This window comes from Bufo gargarizans, chromosome 5 (genome assembly GCF_014858855.1).
Source record: "Bufo gargarizans isolate SCDJY-AF-19 chromosome 5, ASM1485885v1, whole genome shotgun sequence".
Classification (NCBI taxonomy): Eukaryota; Metazoa; Chordata; class Amphibia; order Anura; family Bufonidae; genus Bufo; species Bufo gargarizans.
The window spans coordinates 25,329,448-25,349,814 of NC_058084.1; positions in this window are offsets into that span (position 1 = coordinate 25,329,448).

Sequence of the window (20,367 nt, forward strand, 5' to 3'; positions counted from 1 at the left end):
ATAAGAAATATAAAAAAGGGTCTTGAAAGTCATGGTGTTTCGGCACATTATAAAAAATGTCACCCAAAAAATCCAGAGGGACTAAAGTTCATGGGGGTGGAATTAGTACAAAACCACTGGAGGGGAGGAAGCTTTCTAGAGAAAATTAATAAAAAAGAAAGTAGGTGGATATATGAATTATGTACGCTACAACCAGGGGGCCTGAATGTAGACTTTGACCTGCAAGCCGTGTTAAATTAGATTAATAAACTGGTAGAACGAGTATTCCCATGTGAATTAGGACCTAAAGATTTGCGGTTTTTCCCCTGAGAACTAGGAGATACAAGTAAAGGGTTAAAGTGAAGGAAAAAGAGAAGGTGCTTGGAGTAGCACATCAGAAGCTTGATTAACTCTAGCCTACCAAATAAAAAGAAGGGGGAGGGAGAGATGAAGTGTGCCCCTGACGAAGCTCAAGGAGCGAAACCTGGGTCGGGCAAAGAATAAGACGCTGGGATTTTTAATGCAAATTTTTAAGAGCATGTTTGTGAGTATGTGCCAATAAACTTTTTAAAACAGTTATCGGAGCTTCACTATGGTAGGAGCTACTTGTATCCACAGAGACTTTTAGGAAAAGAAATTGGAAATAGTAGCAGACTCATCTGGTGTATACCTGAACCAAGTCTGCGGTTAAACCCTGTTTGATTGTATGTGAACGTGGATCTCCGCAGGATATTGCATACACGCCTTGGTTGGTGTAGTGCCGTGTAAGTACAATCTGTGCACTGCAGGGTAAATCAACCGTACGGATTTACACTATTATAACTTTTATCAGTTGCAGGATATCCACAAATAGGACATTTGCCGCCCTCGGTTCTTTTTCTAAAAGGAGACGGAGAAAAGAAAAAAACTGTTTGTATACCGTCTTTTTATGACATGCGCGGTCCGAACCCTATATATATATACTCCGTGAAAGTGTGATTGACCCCACAACACTCCTCGGACCTGCAGCGCAGCATTTTTGCGGACTGGTGATTAGATAATTTTCTTTTGTACTGTAAAACAAAAAACTGACTGAGACTCAGCGAGACTCCACAATAATTTACTATACAACTGTGTATAAAGTGCACACTCGATACCGGAAGTGGATTACAGCGGCGCGAACGGCCGCCATTAATAGAGGACACCGCTGCATAACAGCATCCCCACAGCGATCCCACATTGTACAAATAACAAATTGCTGTTGCACAGTCTAAGCACCGGGAAGCTATTAAAAACTAATAGAACGGAATCACCGTCGCAAGAACAAACGCAGTTGCTGTCTTGTTTGCTGTAAACCGCAATATAGCAGATACAAGCGCAGCTTCAAAGCCCAGATCCAGTGACACACAACACTTATCATCTGTGCTAACCACATTAAAAGCGCTGAGATACAGCAAAGACCCACTTTAATCAACTATATATATATATGCACACAAAGCGCATTTCCGAAACCGGAGCGGCGCGAACGGCCACCATTATAGAAGACACCCTTTCACAGCAGCGATCTTGCAGTGACCTAGCAGGGTGTAAATGATTAACGCTACTGAAAACTCATAGAGCCAAGTAGCTTTAAAATCAACAGAAAGGAACAGCCTAAGCAAAATAAAGGCAACTGCTGATCTGATTCCAGTGAACTATAGTATAACAGATACCAGCGCAGCTTTAGAGGCACAGTTCCAGCGTTTTCCACCAGTCACCAAAGACAAACACACGTAAAGCAAGAAACAAGCAAAGATTTGAAGAAAATCTACCGTACTGAACTGTACAACTATATTTAAGAAACCTACACATACGTAACAGGAAGTGATACAAAGCGACGCAAAAGGCCGCCACAGCACAGACCACGATCTCACAATAGCGTCTCTATAAGATACGAAACTAGAGTTGCTGAAATTCACAGAAACGCAGCTATAAAAAAGAATCATTAAAAAGAGAAACTTCCGCAGTAAACATTTTGGCTGCTGACTTAGACGTGGTAAACCATACTACACGTTACTCTCACCGACCATATATGTGAAAGCAAGTATTCAGCATAACCATCAAAAGAATTTGCTTTCTCTAACTATACAACACAGAAACCTTAAGGCCTCTTTCACACGGGCGTTGCGGGAAAATGTGCGGGTGCGTTGCGGGAACACCCGTGATTTTTCCGCGCGAGTGCAAAACATTGTAATGCGTTTTGCTCTCGCGTGAGAAAAATCGCGCGTGTTTGGTACCCAAACCCAAACTTCTTCACAGAAGTTCGGGCTTGGGATCGGTGTTCTGTAGATTGTATTATTTTCCCTTATAACAGGGTTATAAGGGAAAATAATAGCATTCTGAATACAGAATGCATAGTAAAATTGCGCTGGACGGGTTAAAAAAATAAAAATAAAAAATTAACTCACCTTAGTCCACTTGCTCGCGTAGCGCGGCTTCTCTTCTGTCTTGATCTTAGCTTTTTGTAGCAACAAGGACCTTTGGTGACGTCACTCTGGTCATCACATGATCCATCACCCTGGTAAAAGATCATGTGATGACCGGAGTGATGTCATCACAGGTCCTGTTCAGCAAAGGAGACAGAAGGAGATGCCGGGCTACGCGAACAAGTGGACTAAGGTGAGTTAAATAATTTTTTATTTTTTTTTAACCCCTCCAGCGCTATTGTACTATGCATTCTGTATTCAGAATGCTATTATTTTCCCTTATAACCATGTTATAAGGGAAAATAATAATGATCGGGTCTCCATCCCGATCGTCTCCTAGCAACCGTGTGTGAAAATCACACCGCATCCGCACTTGCTTGCGGATGCTTGCGATTTTCACGCAACCCCATTCATTTCTATGGGGCCTGCGTTGCGTGGATTATCGCACCGCAACGCATAAAGAGGAGCATGCTGCGATTTTCACGCACCGCATAAGTGATGCGTGAAAATCACTGCTCATGTGAACAGCCCCATAGAAATTAATGGGTCGGTATTCAGTGCGGGTGCAATGCGTTCACCTCACGCATTGCACCCGCGCGGAATACTCGCCCGTGTGAAAGGGGCCTAAGTGTGACACTGAAAAAGTCCACATTTAACATCAGAAGTGAAGCTCAGTGACGCAAATTGGCCACCATTATAAAAGTTCTACTTAGTAACAACTACTTCACAAAGATAATAATGCAAAATCAAAGATCATCCTACAATACAAGGGGCACCAATGTGATGCACATAGTGACAGGCACCCCACAGAAAGGAAAAAGATTGCACTGGACTCCTAAAACCTAATCCAGACTTCACCGAAAAAACTACACACCAACTCCATCAGTACAACAAGTACTGAGTTATCACCATCAGAATCTTTCTCCCCAGACAACAGCCCTGTAAAACAAAAGGCTAAGTGGAGTGATGAAGAACAACAAGACACACAAACTGATCTCCCTATCCCAGGAGATGCAGATAAAGAATCTGACCCAGACAAACTCCTTAATGCATTACCATCTACTGAAAAATCAGCATCAGAAGCTTTCATCAAAGAATCCCTGATGTTACTAAGAAAGTCCTTTCTACAAGACATCTCACAAGTGATCTCTCCTATCAACACAAAACTCAAGAAAACAACAAAAAGAGTCTCCCACATAGAAACAATTGCACTGTACAAAATACAATTGCAGACCAAGTAAACGACCATACAGACAAAATAAGCCAACTGAAACTTAACTGTTGGATTTCCACTTAAAACCTATTGTGGAAACCCTGCCATCGTTAGTCAGAGACACCTCTGACTTCCTGCAGAGGATACAGGGGATCACGTTGGATGAGGATAATATCATGGTAACTTGCAATGTAGAGTCCCTCTACACTAGTATTCAACATGTAGATGGCTTGCGAGCAGTAGAGTTCTTTCTCTCTGCCAGCAACTTGCCGGGGGACTTTGCATAGTTTTTACTACAACTCCTCAAGTTTGTGCTTACGAGGAACTTTTTTTCTTTTAACGGGTCCTTTTTCCTGCAGCTCCAGGGGACAGCTATGGGGGCGGCGTGCGCGCCGGCGTACGCCAACCTGTTCCTAGGGCTGTGGGAGAGGGACCTTTTTCTGTCAGACAGACACGTCATCATGGACCGCGCCATTTTATGGGCGCAGTACATAGACAACGTCTTCTTGATCTGGCAGGGAACCAAGGAACAGCTCCATGATTTTTTCAAATTACTGAACACTAACTCCAGAAATATAAAGTTGACCTATACATACCACAAACAGAGGGTTGACTTTCTGGATGTATCAGTGTTCAGAGACACTGGCGGCCACCTCAGGACTGACGTCTTTCGCAAAGAGACAGCCGTCAATGCGTATCTACACGCAACCTCCCTACATCCCAAGAGCACCATCTCTGCAATTCCCGTAGGCCAATTTTTGCGCATTCGTCGGATATGTTCCGACGATGCGACTTTTGAGAGACAGGCCAGTGATTTGAGGGACCGTTTCCTTAGTAGAGGTTATAGTCACCGGTCCATCAAAAAGGCCTACTGGCGGGCAAAAACTCAGTGCCAGTCCCAATTGTTGCAAAACAAAAAGGAGAGGGTACCAGACAAAAAAGTTAGATTTATTAGTACTTATCACCCATATTGGGATGAGATGAGGAGTTGTTTGGCCACACATTGGCCTATTCTACGCACGGACCCAGTCCTAGAAAAACACGACCACACGACCCCTTGTCACGGCATGCAGAACTAATACCCTGCGAGATAATCTGGTAAGAGGATACTTACAGCCGGCTCCTACCCAGCTCTTCGCCGGACAGGGTAGTCCCAGGACTGGTTTTAGACCATGTGGCAGGTGTGCTGCGTGTCCTAATATGGAGCGCTCTTTCGAATTTGTGGATTCCTCTGGCACCAGGACGTTCAGAATCAATCAGTCCCTCACGTGCTCCAGCACTCAGGTGGTATATTATGCCAAATGCCCATGCCCCATGATCTATGTGGGATTGACTACACAGGAACTGAGGGTCCGTGTGCGGGAACACGTGAGGAACATATTGAATGCGCAGGAACTGGAGGAGGTTAAGGTTATTAAACCTATTGCGAGGCATTTCAAAGCATTTCATTCATGCAACCCCAGGCTCCTCTAGGTGAGGGGAATTGACTGCATCCGGGTAGATTTACGTGCTGGCAATATATTCAAGAGACTAGCCCAACGTGAGAGCCGTTGGATCTGGACCCTGGGGACTTTACGTCCCAGGGGCCTGAACGAAAACTTGGGTTTTCGCTTTTTTGTAGCCGCTGGGCCCACAACTGTGGATCCCATCATTTCTTTTAACAGTATATGTATACTTATTACAAATTTGATTGACTTTTCTTTTTGTCTCTCTCCAGTACTTCATCAGTTTTTTACAGGACGCCACATCCACTTATCCTCCATCTGACTTACTATCATATCAGATTCCTCAATCCGGCCATATATATTTTTACTCTTCGGAACTTCTGTAACACATTTGCGTGTATATTTTTCACATCCGTATTCATGTCAATGTATTCTCATGCTGTTGTGGTATATCTGTGTTGGTTCACTTTATTTATTCACCAGCACCTATCACTAATTAAGTTTTTTTTTTTTTTTTTTTGTTCAGCACATTGCACTTTATTTATATGTATGAATTATAGTGTTTTTTATATACTTCGTGAGTGTCATATATTTTTCATTCATTCATGGCACTTCAGGTCATTGCACGTACATACGGATACATTCATGTGTTTGGTTTCATTGTATGCCTTTTCATCCAATCATGGATTTATTGATTATCATGTATATATGAATCATTAATCATGTTTATACTCTGTTGTACATATGTATGCACTTATCACTTTTGTATGTATCTATGGTCAACTATGTATACCTGTGCGTATCATTGTCTATGCATATATGTATATACGTGGTCATCATTTATCATATTTATTGTATTATATATATCTTATATTTTATCTTTTCATTTGTTTAAATATATCACATGATGCATGTCTTTATCCGTATGGGTATATATATATAGATATGTGTCTTCAGTAGTTTTCCCTTTCTGGTTCGTTTCCATGTAATGATGGAGGTGTCCGGACTTTGGAGTTGATAGGTGGATGTCCATTGCTCCTCCCCCGCTGCGATGCGTGCGCGCGCGCGTCATCCGGCACCCCGCGCCTGTGCGTTCTTACGTCATCTCCGCCCGGTCAGGTGACCCTGTCACATGAGGTGGGCGTGGCTTGGCGGGACGCCGGCCGCGGGGTGGCCGGATGTGTTTGCGCTGGAATGTTCGTGCGCCGATTAGCTGATGCACCTGGGGACGAGTCAGTGCCGGCCCCTGATTGGTCCAGAGAGACTTTAAAACAGCTGATTCACAGTGATGGCGCTACCCCCTGACGAAGGTTCGCCGAAACGCGCGTTGGGGTAGCGCCACCCTGGTTGTTTCACTCCTGGTCTGTTCTAGGTGAGTCTCGGCTGCTATCCCACTCCTATAGTTCTATAGAGTGACTTAGACTCCTTCCACACGTTTGGCTTCGATTCATTGTGGCATGCTGTTTACTTCTTATCTTTCATTTTTTCCTCACTTCACAGCCCTTTGTTTCATAGATATATATATATTTTTTTTCATGCCCGTGTTTGGCTTTTGCAGCTGATTCGGACTCACCTTTTATTATGTATATACATTTGGCTCATGGGCTGGTCACTGTACCATGTACATCCCGTTGACCTCCATATATTTATGTATTGTTGACCGGTGTGTTCCTCCCAGGGTGGCGCTGTTCTTTTCCTTTCCCTGCTCCCTTTTTTCCTGTCCTCTGGCATCACATGTATGTAATTTTAATCATGTTTTGTTATACTACAATAAAATGTAACATTTACTATTTGGTACTTTGAGCTCCATTTTCTTTGTTGTTCTGCCATTGTACTCTGGAGCTTGTACCGAGTTTCTTTTGAGGGGTGTCTTTTGTGAATACATTGGGTGGGCACCGCCCCCTATCTTCTTTCGGCAGCCCTGGGGTTCTTCCCCCTTTCTCCTGAAACCTAAGATCACAGATCTAGAAGACAGGAGCAGAAGAAATAATCTCAAATTTCGTGGAATTCCTGAAAACATATCTAATAACAACCTATTCTGCTTCTTAAAAGAGTTTATAAAAAACCTAATACCAACTTGCTCAAAAAGAGACACTGAGATCGACAGGGCCCACAGACTACCCAGACCAAAATCCATTCACCCCTCAGTCCCCAGAGATGTAATTGCAAGGATATACAACTAGTCTTCCTGATAATTTCAAGGACATTACAGTATTCAATGACCTATCAAAGACTATGATTCAAGCTAGAAGGAATTTCTCACAAATTACCTCTACCTTGAGAGACAACAACATCCCCTACAGATGGGGATTTCCTGTGAAACTCCTCCTCCCCAACGAGGGAAAGATGATAGTCATTTCAACAGTAGAACAGGGACTTGATCTTATAAAAGAATGGAACCTCATCATCTAAACTGATTCTGGAGCCCGTGACATGGACAGAAAAAGAGACGGTCGAAGGAATGCCATACATCATCCTTCCAAGCATCGCTGATGACGTCTTCAAACATCTGGATGGACCACTGAACTCAGCAGCGGTCGACGAGACAACTAGAGAAGACAGGACTTAATTTTTTTTTCTTCTTGAAGAAAACCCTGTCCTACCTCAACTAACTGAAACAAAATTCTCCTCACATTCCTCTCTATCCTTCCACCCCTCTCACCAATCCCTAACTCCCTTTTTTAATTTATCCCTGCCTCCCAAACCAGGTAGCATTGAGCTACACCTCTAAAAAACCTATACTTTACTCTCAGTAACTGTATTGTGTTTTCTTCTTTATAAGTTTGTTTTAATGGTTTAATTTACTTTGCCCAACAGGGCATACCAGCGAGTTTAAACCTCCTCGGCTTCATCTCCAAACAACTTACCCTCTCATCTTAAACGGTAAGAGTCTACATACACCACACAAACAGACTCACGACACAGACTTCCATCCGTTACATTACTGACCCTAATTCCTGGATCCGCGGTGTAACATAGGGAAAGAACATGTCTCTCACTTTCACTAGTTTAAACGTAAGAGGACTAAACAGTCCACACAAAAGGTCCTTTCTGAAAAAAGAAATAAAACAAACTAACCCAGATGTTCTCTGCATCTAAGAGACACACTTTAAAAAACATAACCATCCTGACCTAAAAATCCCAAACTTTTCGCATACATTTATAGCAACAAATGAAAAAAAGACTGCAGGCGTCCTAACAGCCATCAAAAACTCAGTTACATTTAAACTACTAGATTCAGTTATTGACGCGAAGGGGAGATACATTATCACTGTTTGCGAACTCAACAACAAAATCCTAACAATAGCCAACTTATATGCATCAAACACAGGGCAAATCAACTTTTTTTAAAAAGTTACCAAACACATAACTAGAATTAAAAAAGGCACACTAATCATTTGCGGAGACATTAACGCAGTAAACGAAGCACAGATAGACGCGACTAACTACCTTAGAAAATACAGGATCACCATTAAACAATGGCTGCAAGAAGAACTATATGATGTATGGCGATGGTTCCATAATCAAGAAAGAGACTACAGGGAGTGCAGAATTATTAGGCAAGTTGTATTTTTGAGGATTAATTTTATTATTGAACAACAACCATGTTCTCAATGAACCCAAAAAACTCATTAATATCAAAGCTGAATATTTTTGGAAGTAGTTTTTAGTTTGTTTTTAGTTTTAGCTATTTTAGGGGGATATCTGTGTGTGCAGGTGACTATTACTGTGCATAATTATTAGGCAACTTAACAAAAAACAAATATATACCCATTTCAATTATTTATTTTTACCAGTGAAACCAATATAACATCTCAACATTCACAAATATACATTTCTGACATTCAAAAACAAAACAAAAACAAATCAGTGACCAATATAGCCACCTTTCTTTGCAAGGACACTCAAAAGCCTGCCATCCATGGATTCTGTCAGTGTTTTGATCTGTTCACCATCAACATTGTGTGCAGCAGCAACCACAGCCTCCCAGACACTGTTCAGAGAGGTGTACTGTTTTCCCTCCTTGTAAATCTCACATTTGATGATGGACCACAGGTTCTCAATGGGGTTCAGATCAGGTGAACAAGGAGGCCATGTCATTAGATTTTCTTCTTTTATACCCCTTCTTGCCAGCCACGCTGTGGAGTACTTGGACGCGTGTGATGGAGCATTGTCCTGCATGAAAATCATGTTTTTCTTGAAGGATGCAGACTTCTTCCTGTACCATTGCTTGAAGAAGGTGTCTTCCAGAAACTGGCAGTAGGACTGGGAGTTGAGCTTGACTCCATCCTCAACCCGAAAAGGCCCCACAAGCTCATCTTTGATGATACCAGCCCAAACCAGTACTCCACCTCCACCTTGCTGGCGTCTGAGTCGGACTGGAGCTCTCTGCCCTTTACCAATCCAGCCACGGGCCCATCCATCTGGCCCATCAAGACTCACTCTCATTTCATCAGTCTATAAAACCTTAGAAAAATCAGTCTTGAGATATTTCTTGGCCCAGTCTTGACGTTTCAGCTTGTGTGTCTTGTTCAGTGGTGGTCGTCTTTCAGCCTTTCTTACCTTGGCCATGTCTCTGAGTATTGCACACCTTGTGCTTTTGGGCACTCCAGTGATGTTGCAGCTCTGAAATATGGCCAAACTGGTGGCAAGTGGCATCTTGGCAGCTGCATGCTTGACTTTTCTCAGTTCATGAGCAGTTATTTTGCGCCTTGGTTTTTCCACACGCTTCTTGCGACCCTGTTGACTATTTTGAATGAAACGCTTGATTGTTCGATGATCACGCTTCAGAAGCTTTGCAATTTTAAGAGTGCTGCATCCCTCTGCAAGATATCTCACTATTTTTGACTTTTCTGAGCCTGTCAAGTCCTTCTTTTGACCCATTTTGCCAAAGGAAAGGAAGTTGCCTAATAATTATGCACACCTGATATAGGGTGTTGATGTCATTAGACCACACCCCTTCTCATTACAGAGATGCACATCACCTAATATGCTTAATTGGTAGTAGGCTTTCGAGCCTATACAGCTTGGAGTAAGACAACATGCATAAAGAGGATGATGTGGTCAAAATACTCATTTGCCTAATAATTCTGCACTCCCTGTATTCTTACTACTCAGCAAGTAGGAACTCATATTTACATATCGACATGTTTATAACACAGGCTTTAACCCTCCGTGACATTATCTCATGTTCGATAGGCAATATAACCTGGTCAGATCATGCTTCAGTGACACTAACAATAAAAAAAAACTCTATCCAACTAATACCTACATTTGGAGAAACAACACTTTCGTGATGTCCCACACAGAGATTAACAAAAAAATTTAAGATCTAATCCAAGAATTCTTCACAATAAATAACCCCTCGATTGACAACCCATTAACAATTTGGACAGCAGCAAAAGCCTATATCAGAGGCATACTAATCCAGCAGTCAGCAAAATACAATAAACAAAATAACCTAAATCTAAAACAAACTCTAGATAACATAAAAAATTGGAAAAACAACACAAAATGAACACCTCTCTCACAATACAATTGACCCTGAGAGACGAAAAAAATTAAACTACACGAGCTTTTAGTGGGCCAATTCATCAAACAAGCCAACAAAACAAAAATAATTTACTATACAGACTTTAACAAACCTACCAGATTAATGTCCATAAAAGCAAAAGGAATAAGAACAAAAAATTTAATTCACCACCTAAAAACGAACCCACTTCGAGCCACTACCTCTAATCCAATAGAAATCGTTAACGAAATTGCTGAATATTACAAGTCTTTATACAATTTACAGACAGACAAATCATCTACACACCCACCTCTGGAAGAGATAAAAAACTATCTAGATAATTGTACATTACCCCATGTAGACCCTGCCGAAAAAAACAAATTGGCAGATCCCATCACAGAATTAGAGGTCAAACAAACCATAAAAAAATTTAAAATCAGAAAGTCACCTGGCCCTGACGCATTCACATCTGAATTCTATTAACTTTTTGAAGAATCGCTGACACCCAATATCACTTCAGCTTTTAATAAAGCATTCACGACAGGAGTCTTTCCAAAATAAATGTTAGCCGCAAACATCATAACTCTCCCTAAACCCGGGAAAAATCCAGATAACCCAGGTAACCTACGCCCCATATCCTTACTAAATGAAGACATAAAAATCTATGCTAAAATACTAGCAGAAAGATAAAAAAACTCCATGCCAAGTCTGATAAATCAAGATCAAATTGGATTTACACCCGGAAGACAGGCACAAGATGGAACTAGAAAGGTCTTGAACTTAATGGTTAAAGCCAATCAAAACAAGATGCCCTCTCTGCTGTTATCCTTAGACACAGAGAAGGCCTTTGACCGGGTAAATTGGGTATACATGAAAGAGGTACCAAGAAGATTTGAACTACCTGACCCATACATTAAAGCAGTTCTCTCTATGTATTCAGCTCCTTCAGCCAGGGTTCTATGCAACGATGTACTTTCAGACCATTTTCACATCACTAACGGCACTAGGCAGGGGTGCCCGTTGTCCCCCCTACTTTTTGTGCTTACCATAGAACCATTAGCAGAACAAATAAGAAAAAATAAAGACATCGCAGGCATAACCTCTGCAGGACTTGAAAACAAAATAAACCTGTTTGCGGATAACGTATGACTGACACTTACTAAACCCGAAACATCCCTGCCCAACCTCCAACTAGAACTGGAAAAATACAGTAAACTCATCAAAGTCACAGATCTACGGAATAAATATCTCCACACAAGTCAGAGAAAGATTAAAACAAAAATTCCCATATACCTGGAACGACAAATCAATAACATACCTAGGAGTAGAACTAGCACATGACAACAAAACTATTACCGTATTTATCGGCGTATAACACGCACTTTTCCCCCCTGAAAATAGGGGGCAAATGATGTATGCGTGTTATACGCCGATATAATGTTAAGAAGCCATGTTTTTACAGGATTAACAAGTACCGTATACACCATATACACCGCCGATATAATGTACATACTGTGCTGTTCTTTTCAAATTTAATTCATGCACTGTATTATTATATCTCCTTTTACTATGTTGTTTCTATGTATTGTTTCTCTGCTGCCATCTGCTGGCCGGAATTCGTATGCTGCACGCCTTGTTTCTTGTCTATAAAGTTTTTCTCTCTGGGCGTGGTTTTAGCAGCCTTGGTCCTTGTCACTTCCTGTAGCCATTTTCAGTGCTGCACTCCTTGTGACTGGAGACTCACACCTTGGCTTGTGAAGGCATCAGTTTTTGACCAGCAGTTGCCTCAGCAGTTAGCCTCAGGAAAGACATCCACATGACAGCATCTACTCTGCTACTGCATTCCTGTGTTGCATCACCGTAAGTCACTGCTCTGGATCAAATAAACCCACGTTTGATTGCATCCTCATGTCTACGTCTGGATCCATCTAACCTGAGCATCTGCCGGTCCGGTCTGCTCCACTGCTTGGATACGAAGGTAGGACAGTCACACGGTCATTATCAGTTACACCTTCATTCGCCTTCATGTGGGGACAGAACAGTCAAAAACTGCCTTAAAGCCTTATACCCCAGTCAATATCTGTCTGAATGTCCAATGCCCGGCTACAGATTCCCTCAGAGCCCAGTGCCACACTCAGGAACCTCCCCTGCAACAGGCCCACTCGCAGCAAATCTGCCCGGCAACAGTGCACGTCCCATAAACCTAAGGGGAAGCACAGCGTGTCCGCAGTAGATATACTCTCGCCTGGAAGTCCTCCACTACTCGCCAAGCCACTTTCTACATCCTATATTAACCCTTGCTCACATGATATAAGAACTGTTCACGCACGCGGCGCCTCCCTAAAACCAAAACCCCATAATTCACTCAAAACACTTTAGGAACCTCATCGGGGTGCCTCATCTGAGCCGCACTGCAATTTTCAGCCCCCAATTCAAAAGTTCAATTTCTTAAAGAGACAGCGCACCTTAAATCAAAATGGCCGAAAAGGATCTCGTACAGTTCCCCAGTGATGAAACAAAGCAAATTCAACCTGATACTGATCATTATGAAGAGCTGGAGGTAGAACCCACACTTCCAGCAGACCAAGTCATGCGACCAAGGCGCTCTCTCAAACCAACTATAAAGATCACGGAAAACTATCACACCAGGAAAGATGAGCTATGTGACAACCTGGAAGAGCTATGGGAAAGAGTTTCCTCCCTCATATCAGGACTTAAGTCCTCCTCAGGCGATGCCACCAGTTTACAAGTTGCCGTCGGGCGGCTGAACGCAACCCATGAAAGATACAAGAGACTGTCCACAAGGTATATAACCTTTCTAAAAGACTCTAATATAGAAGAAGCCCCATCAGAATTGTGCAAGGCAGAATCAATAGACAGACAAAGAGACGCCATGGTGCTGGACGCTAAAGATAAAGTGGAACTCTGCATCTCTCAGTTGCAAGAAACTAGATCACATAGGTCGCATTCATCCAAACATTCCTCGCGGTCCTACAAATCATCATGCTCTAGAAGCTCCGCCCTGAGCGACAGATTACTAGAGGCCCGTATAAATGCAGAGCAATCCAAAGTGAGGCGTTCCTTCACCGAAAAAGAAGTCCTTGCGAGGGCAGAAGCACAGACAGCGGCCAAGAGGGCTGAAGCGGAGGCAGCGGCCAAGAGGGCTGAAGCAGAGGCGGCGGCCAAGAGGGCCGAAGCGGAGGCAGAGGCCAAGAGGGCAGAAGCAGAGGCTCGAATAAAGATCCTTGAATCGGAGAGGGAAGAGGAAATTGCATTAGCAAAAGTAAGACTACTTGAGCAAGCATTGAGCCAAGGCCTTGATTCAGTCTGTTTACCACCAGAGGAGATAGACGATCCAGTTGATCGCACCAACGACTATGTACTGAAACAGTTATCTGCACCACCCCCAGTGTGCAGTACTGTCCAAGCCAATAACACTGAAACCTCTAAGCCAGCTCTACCCACAGTGCCAGTGACACCCACAGCACCCGAGCAATCCCAATAACAGTTCGCCCAGATGCGCCCTCTCAAGGACAGCTATTACAGCAAGATGGCTACCAGGTGTTTCCTGGCTTACCTCCACAGCTCAAGCAGCAGTCATCAGAATCTACAGAGGCTAGACCACAGCTCAACCCTGCAGCAACATCATTCTACCCGGAAGCATCTCACCCTTTCACGCCATGCAGCCCTATACGCCCCAGGGGCATCACAAGTTGTCATGGCAACAAGCAGTGAGAAATCAGATATGTCTGAGTTTGCCAGGTTTATGGTGAGCAGAGAGCTAATTAACACCAGTCTCTCAAAATTTGATGACCGTGCGGAGAGCTACAGAGCCTGGAAGGCAACCTTCAAAGCCGCCATCGCCAACCTCAACCTAACCGCAGAGCAGGAGCTCGACCTCTTGATTAACTGGCTGGGCCCAGGCTCCACAAATCGCATCAAGAGCCTTAGAACTGTCTATGTGGGACAAGCAGAAGCAGGTCTCGCTGCAGCCTGGCAGAGACTCGAACGCACCTTTGGCAGTGCAGAAGCAATAGAGAAGGCACTATTCAGGAGACTGCAGAACGTTCCCAAGATCAGTCTCAAGGATGTCCACAAGCTTCAGGATTTAAGTGATTTGCTCATGGAACTGGAGCTCGCCAAAAGAGATCCTCGTCTGTCCGGGCTGTGCTACCTGGATACTGCCCATGGGGTGAACCCAATTGTCGTGAAGCTACCATACAGCCTGCAAGAGAAGTGGGCGGCATCAGTCTCAAGGTACAAAAGAGTGCATGACGTCACCTTTCCCCCATTTATTCATTTCTGTAGGTTCATCGATGAACAGTCCCAGATGAGGAATGACCCCAGCCTCGACTTCCTGGAGTTCAATACTACAGCTTCAGTGACGCCATCATCAAGGTATGAAAGTATTGTGCATAAACACAGAGACTTTAAGAGCAGCGTGAATGTTAGAAAGACTAACCTACCATCATCTGCAGTACCCACTGGTAAACAGTACACTACCTCATCAGGAGACAAGGCCTTCAATCGTGAATGTCCCATTCATAAAAAACCACACTCGCTGAACAAATGCAGAGGATTTAGATCCAAAACCATACAGGAGCGCAAGAAAGTCATCACCGAGCTTGGGGTATGTTTCAGGTGCTGCGCTTCATTGGAGCACATGGCTAAGGACTGTAAATCCATTATCAAGTGTGAGGAGTGTCATAGTGAAAGATACGCCTCAGCTATGCACCCAACTCCACTCACAAGGGATTCACCGGCTGCTGTCACCACCAGTCCCGCTCCAAGTCATGGCGGGGAGCCCCAAAATAACGCTAACACAGCCACTGCTGTTTCCTGCTCATGCTTGGACGTATGTGGGGAGGGCCAGAGTGAGAAATGTTGTGCCCGCATATGCCTAATCAAGGTCTACCCGGAGGGGCTACCAGAAAAGGCAGTAAAAATGTATGCCATCATTGACGACCAAAGCAACCGCTCCCTAGCAGGACCTAAATTGTTTGAAGCCTTTGGAATAAAGGGACCATCAGAACCCTACATCTTAAACACCTGCTCGGGTCGCATAGAGACTAGTGGCAGGAGGGCACAAAGATTCATCGCTTGTTCCGTCAGTGGGAATACAGAAATACCTCTACCGACGCTGATCGAATGCGATCAAATACCCAACCATAGGGATGAAATTCCTACCCCGGAAGCTGCATTTCACCATCCACACCTAAGGCACCTAGCCAACGTTATCCCAGCTATGGACAACAACGCCGAGATTCTACTCCTGCTTGGCAGAGACAATCTAAGGGTACACAAGGTGCGTCAACAGTGTAATGGTCCCGACTATGCACCATACGCCCAGAGACTGGACTTGGGATGGGTAGTCATAGGAAATGTATGCTTGGATCAACCAAGAGTCCACTCTTTCAAAACGTACGTGCGTGGAGATGGACGCACAACTTGCATTAAGCCTTGCCCTCATCACTACGAGGTGAAAGAGAAACCTCCAGACCTCATACAACCACCTGACGACATTCCTCCCTGCTTTGCCGACAACTTGGGAAGATTAGTCTTTCACACAAGCAAGGACTATGATAAAGTAGCTTTGTCAGTAGAAGACAGAGAATTTATCAAGATAATGGACAATGAGTTCCTTAAAGACGAAACCAATCACTGGGTTTCTCCATTACCCTTCCGAGCTACCAGGGTGAGACTCCCGAACAATAGGGAACAAGCTCTGTCTAGATTTAACTCTCTTCAGCGTACCATGAACAGTAAGCCTGAGATGAGAGAACACATCGTTGCCTTTATCGACAAAATATTCCGCAACAACCATGCAGAACCAGCTCCATCCTTAGGGAAGAACGACGAGTGCTGGTACTTGCCTTCATTTGGAGTGTATCACCCACGAAAACCTAATCAAATTAGGGTTGTTTTCGACTCAAGTGCCAAAGATCAAGGTGTATCTCTTAATGATGTCCTTCTCACAGGTCCTAATCTGACGAATAACCTAGTTGGAGTGCTGATGAGGTTCAGAAAAGAGCTCGTTGCCATCACCGCCGACATTGAACAGATGTTCCACTGTTTCGTAGTCAGAGAGGACCACCGGAATTCCCTCAAGTTTCTGTGGTACAAGAATAATGACACCAACGCAGAGATGGCAGAATATCGAATGAGGGTACACGTATTTGGAAACAGCCCTTCACCTGCCGTGGCAACTTACGGCCTTCGGCGCACTGCATTAGAGGGAGAATCCGACTACGGTAAAGACGCCAGAGACTTTGTAGAAAAGGACTTCTACGTAGCCGATGGACTCAAATCACTACCGACTGAAGAAGCGGCTATTGATCTGCTCAAGAGGACTCAAAGTATGTTGTACCAAGCTAAACTTAGACTACACAAAATTGCTTCGAACAGCCTGGCCCGTTATGAGGGCCTTTGAATCAGGCGATCATGCACCAGGATTCAAGGACATTAACTTGGGACTGGACAGTCCACCTGTGCAGAGGAGCTTGGGCCTCAGATGGGATCTCTCGGCTGACTCCTTCGGTTTTCAGATAAGTTGCGCAGACAAGCCATTTACAAAACGAGGTGTCCTATCAGTGGTAAACAGCCTATTTGATCCGCTGGGATTTGTAGCACCCATCACTATACAAGGTAAATCTCTACTGAGACAGTTCTCTGAAACAGTCAAGGATTGGGATACCCCACTTCCCTCCGAGAGAGAGCAAAAATGGGAAGCCTGGAAGCGATCCTTGTGTGCCTTGGATGAGATCCACATCCCGAGATGCTATGTTAAAACCTCACTTTCCTCTAGCATAAAGAAAGAACTCCATGTGTTCTCAGACGCCTCTACGGAGGCCATCGCAGCGGTTGCCTATCTGAAGGTGACAGAACCCAACAACCAAAATCATGTTGGATTCGTCTTTGGTAATGCTAAGTTAGCCCCTAAGCCCGATCATACTATTCCCAGACTGGAACTTTGTGGGACTGTGTTGGCAGTGGAGATTGCGGATTTCATACAACAAGAACTGGGTGTCGACATAGCTGAAGTCCAGTATTACACCGACAGTAAGGTCGTTTTGGGTTACATCCACAATCGGACCAAGCGATTTTATGTGTACGTTAGTAACCGCATAGAGAGAATCAGGAGATCCTCCAAACCCGAACAATGGCACTATGTACCGTCCGAACTTAATCCAGCAGATCACGCCACTAGGCCTATGTCTATAGGTTCCTTTACTAACTCTACTTGGCTTACAGGTCCAGAGTTTCTGCTCGGAGAGGCGGACGAATGTGTACAGGAAGCTTTCAGCATCCAGGATCCAGATAATGATCCAGAAATCCGCGCTGAAGTTAGTGCATTAGTCACTGGAACAAAGCAAACCGCCAGCTTCGGTTGTCAGCTGGATGAGACTCGTCAGAACTATTGCGAGGTTAGTGCACATTGCAAGATGTTATCATAATACTCTCCAAGATAAAGATTGTCATGGTTGGCATGCCTGCCATAAACCCTTCTCTGCTGAGAACATCTCTCATAGTGAGTACCTCATAATACGTCACGTCCAGCAGGAGAATTTCAACATAGAATGGAAGTGTTTGTACAACAAACAGCAGATTCCTTTAAAAAGTCCTCTCGCCAACTTAAATCCAGTTATCGACAGTTTTGGCTTGCTGAGAGTTGGTGGTCGTTTGAATCAAGCCCACCTGGGAATTGCAGAACAAAATCCTCTCATCATTCCCAGCAAACATCATATCACCATCTTGCTAATCCGATACTATCACGAAAGGGTCGAACACCAAGGCAGGCAAATTACTGAGGGCAAATTACGGTCTGCAGGCCTTTGGATCATAGGTATGAAAAAACGTGTGGCCCAAGTACTGCATCAGTGTGTGCACTGTCGTAAAGCAAGAGGGAAACCACTACACCAACAAATGGCCGACTTGCCTGCGGATAGACTATGTACAGAGCCGCCTTTCACCTATGTTGGCCTAGATGTCTTTGGGCCATGGATAGTGTCCGCACGCAGGACTCGCGGCGGTCACGCAAACAGTAAGCGTTGGGCTGTACTATTTACTTGCATGAGTGTGCGAGCAGTTCACATAGAAGTGATAGAATCTATGGACACATCCAGCCTTATTAATGCCTTAAGACGGTTCTTAGCAATCAGAGGACCAGTAAAACAATTAAGGTCTGACCAGGGAAGCAACTTCATTGGAGCCTGTAGAGAACTTAACATCGACACCAAGTCCATTCAAGATCAGTTGGCGGAAAAAGGTTGCACCTGGATTTTCAACCCTCCTCATAGTTCCCACATGGGGGGCTCCTGGGAGAGAATGATCGGCATCTCACGCAACATCTTAAATTCTATGTTGATGGATGTAAACTCGTCTAGACTCACACATGAGACTCTAGTTACCCTTCTCGCTGAAGTTTCGGCCATTATCAATTCAAGACCCCTTGTGCCAGTGTCTATGGATCCTGAGACACCAGCCATACTGACTCCGGCTATTCTACTTACCCAAAAAACTGAGAGTACGCTTATTCCTAGTGGAGAATTCACTCATGCTAACATCTATCAAAAACACTGGAAACGTGTACAATATCTAGCAGATTACTTCTGGAACAGGTGGCGAAAGGAGTACCTCAGTATTCTTCAAGGAAGAAGAAAATGGCAACACAACAAACCTAACTTAAAGGAAGGAGACCTTGTATTGATGAAAGAGCAACAAACCGAAAGAATTGACTGGCCTATTGGACTAATTTCAAAGGTTTTCCCTAGCAAGGATGGCAAGGTCCGGAAGGTGGAGTTGAAGATCTTCAGGAAGGGCGAACTTAAAACGTTCTCAAGACCCATTAATGAACTCATCTTAATATTACCCATCGAGAACGTCCCTGCTGGGTGAACAGGACTGTATCTAGGTTTGCAGATCTTCTCCATTCCAAGTTGGAAAACAGGACTAATCTATGTTTTGCATTTTAACATGTTCTTTTACAGGTTGTTTTATATTTTATGGACATTCATCATAGTGAAATCCCCAAAGTGAATTTCAGACGGGGAGTGTGCTGTTCTTTTCAAATTTAATTCATGCACTGTATTATTATATCTCCTTTTACTATGTTGTTTCTATGTATTGTTTCTCTGCTGCCATCTGCTGGCCGGAATTCGTATGCTGCACGCCTTGTTTCTTGTCTATAAAGTTTTTCTCTGCTGGGCGTGGTTTTAGCAGCCTTGGTCCTTGTCACTTCCTGTAGCCATTTTCAGTGCTGCACTCCTTGTGACTGGAGACTCACACCTTGGCTTGTGAAGGCATCAGTTTTTGACCAGCAGTTGCCTCAGCAGTTAGCCTCAGGAAAGACATCCACATGACAGCATCTACACTGCTACTGCATCCCTGTATTGCATCACTGTATGTCACTGCTCTGGATCAAATAAACCCACGTTTGATTGCATCCTCATGTCTACGTCTGGGTCCATCTAACCTGAGCACCTCCCGGTCCGGTCTGCTCCACTGCTTGGATACGAAGGTAGGACAGTCACAAGGTCATTATCAGTTACACCTTCATTCGCCTTCATGTGGGGACAGAACACATACCGCACAGCAGCGAGTGGATCAGTAACAGCGTGTGGAGTGTGAGTAACGGCAATCAGTAGGCAACGGCAAGCCCAGGCAACCCGCGCCTTCCTCACGTCTAATTCTCGCGGCCGTCGGAGCGTAACCACGGTAACGCTCTGCACTGCGAGACTTTGCAGACTCGCGAGAGTTTGCTGTCTGAGGCAGGAG